The following is a 3293-nucleotide window of genomic DNA, read 5'->3' on the forward strand; positions in this document are numbered from 1 at the left end:
TTTTTTTGTGATTGAATATCACTTTGTGACACTATGCGAATTTTCACGTCCACTCGGTAGGGTTACCATGAGAAACAATACATGGGAAACAACATTTCCTATCGCTGCAAAATATGCAACGTCGAAACCCATGTATATATTTAGTCCCCTTTCAGACACGTCAAGTCTTGCTTTCAAGTCTGCTCGTTCGTAGGCGAAGGAGGTGATAAGAGAGGGGAAGAGTACAGATACCTCCGTACCGTCAATTCGTTTCAAGTTTTCTTGTCTCTTTTGATCTTTTCGTTGCTTCCCATTTAAAGAACCAAGGACTTGAATTCAATTAAAGTTGACGCGTGTGGAAGCAAATAGAAAACAGAAAAGAGAATGCGAAAAAATTGCTTTCAAGACTTGACGTGTCTGAAAGGGGACTTAGCAAAATAGCATAGCAAGATAAATGCGACCCTGTGGTAGTTGTTTTGTTGTTGGAATTGCTACATATTTCTCTCATTCCTCTCATCTCGCTCACTCCATTTTTTTTGCTGTCTCTTGTTATTGTATTTGATCATTGTTGCCATTTTGGAGCTAGATTTGGCTCTTTATTTTTCTATTTAGCTCCGAAAATCGGGTTTTAGCTCCTAGCACTTTTTTAGCTCTTTTCAAATTTATATAGCACTTTTTTAGCTCCAGAAAGTTTTAGTTGTATTTGGTATATATAAGCCAAAACTTAAGCGATGATAAAATGGAAAATTTCGAGATGCAGTGTATCCACCATAAACTCTTGGATCTAGGTTAAAGAATTCAAAAATAAATTAGAGGAAAATCCTTTTTCTGATAGCGCGGATTTTGTTTTACTCTACTAATTTTACCTTTCAGGAGAGCTGGAAGTAAAACTTTCCAGAAAAGTTTTGCGAACAAGTTATTCAATTCAAATATCTGAAATTACAGACTTTAACAGTTTGTAAAGTATTTTTAGTTCACCACAATAGCAACGAATTCGAAATATATGCACCTTATTTTGGTTTTAAAAGATTTATTCAACACTTCTATATATATAAATGTGAATGTCTGTTTGTTTATTACCTCATAACTTTTGAACCACTACACGGAATCGCACAAAACTTTGCACACTTATTTGTTTTCAACCCGGGAAGGTTATAGGAATGGTTTTGTTTGCAAATATGGTGTCACTTTCGGGAGGGGACGGTGGCACCTCCCATAGGTCTGCAAATTTTTAATCAGCTATAACTTCGGAACCATAAGTCACATGAACTTAAAATTTAGTATGCAGACAAACCTATGGTAGATGCTTATAGTAAGGTACATATATATAAATGACTTTGTAGGAGGGGCGTGGCATATCTCATAGTCGTAGAATTTTTAATCAGCCATAACTTCGGGACCATAAGTCACATAAAATTGAAATTTGGTATGCAAACATATCAATGGTAGGTGCTTATAGTAAGGTTTATATAAATGAGTTTGTAAATGGGGGCGAATTTTTTGTCAACCATAACTTCGGAACCACTAGTCACATGACTCCTTTAATTCCTTTTGATATACCTCTCGAATTTAAAAGACCTCAGTTTCCAGTTCGCTTAGCTTTTGCAATGACAATAACCAAGAATGCCTTACAGGTCTATTCTGCGCCGGTAATAAAAAGTTTGTAACCGGTAAATAAAGTTCCTGTAAATTTTTAACCCCTTTTCGCATTCTGTGTACTCTTGTAACCGGTAAATTTTGTTACCATCTCATAAGCTGGTAACAAAGTATTGCACCGTGAAATATGCAGTGCCAGAATTTGCACAATTTTTCATAGCTGAATTGCTGAATATTTTAACTGCATTATCAACGTTTCTAGAATCGCGGTGACAAGAACTGGTAACATTTTTTGGTAATAAAATTTTCCGGTTACAAAATCTTCGGTAACGTGCAGAATAGACCTGTTAAAGTAAAACCCTAAACTTTATCGAAAATAAAATGTATGATAATTGTATTGGAAAATGAATTCATGTTAATAGATACTTTGAAGTATTAAAAAAATTCTGTGAAATCATATTAGAGTTATTATTCGTAAGAAATTAGATAGAATTTCTTCTATTATATAATTTATTGGAGATATTTTAACCTAAATAAAACACCTGCAGTGCCAAAAAATTATTATTGCATTTCATTCCATAACACCCAAGCTATACAGCTGTCCTACCTTATGCTGCTATCACGGCTATAGTAAAATTAGAGCAGAGAGTATAACATCTTTACATAAAGTATTTTTCATATTTGTATAAAGACGTGGGGTAAAACCCGCAGGTAAAAGCTAGTAAACTTATAAAATTCGTTGTTTTTATTCGAATTACCGAAAATGTAAAAACAACCTTACGCCAATAAATGCTCAGCCCTAAAAAAATATATAGCTCTTCATTTTAGTTAGTATTAGTATTATTTAACTCTTTTTTTGACCGTTTTAGCTCCAAACGAAATTTTTCTCTGGCGACACTGTATTTGATACATAATTTCGCTGCTTGCTACCCATGCATGCTACCACTTTGCAATGGGGTGCTCTCGTACTCTTCGAAATTTGGAATAGTATTTTTGCATTTCGTGCAATCCGTGCATCGTGCAAGACTTCGTTGCACCTTAGCTAAGCTGTTGTTCGCAGTTGTGCTTCTGTAGCATATTTTTAATACTGTTTGATCATGCCTTGGATGAAAATACATACAGGTTTTTAATTAGACAATTCTATAATGCATTTTACTATAATAGGTGCTTACAAAATTTACAAAATCTCTTCCCGTATATAAAATGTAATTAATAATGCTGACTATGTCGCATGTGTTGCTTGTGTTGACATGCATAGATTTGATTTAAATTATTCGAAAGTGTCTTCATATTAAAGGGTAGCAAGAAACAACTCATGTTATGAATGCACCACAGAATTCATGAATTCATCTCATAACTCGAGTCTAGCGCCGCTGTTGTGTTGAAACTAGTCTTGTCTTTCACTAACAGGTAAGCTTGTTAATTCATCCCATAAACAAACGAAACTCACACTCACACCACCAACCAGTTGTGCCGATCGTTAAGCAGTGGGAGCAATGAATGGTCGACACTCATTGTTATGTGAATTCATTGTTCCTCGAATTCTATTAACAGGGATGGGGTGCACTCATGGGCGCGTATTCATAGTCCAGCAACTAAGTCGAAACTAACAAAGTTGCAACTTAAATTTAAGTACCAACTTAAAATTTACTTCTATTCATAGTCGCATTTCAGACTTCTACTAAGTAGTTTCGACTTAGTTTACGATATAGCAAAAT

The sequence above is a fragment of the Rhagoletis pomonella genome, unplaced genomic scaffold (assembly GCF_013731165.1).
Source record: "Rhagoletis pomonella isolate Grant_MI unplaced genomic scaffold, Rhpom_1.0 Rhpom_scaffold_00012, whole genome shotgun sequence".
NCBI classification, from domain to species: domain Eukaryota; kingdom Metazoa; phylum Arthropoda; class Insecta; order Diptera; family Tephritidae; genus Rhagoletis; species Rhagoletis pomonella.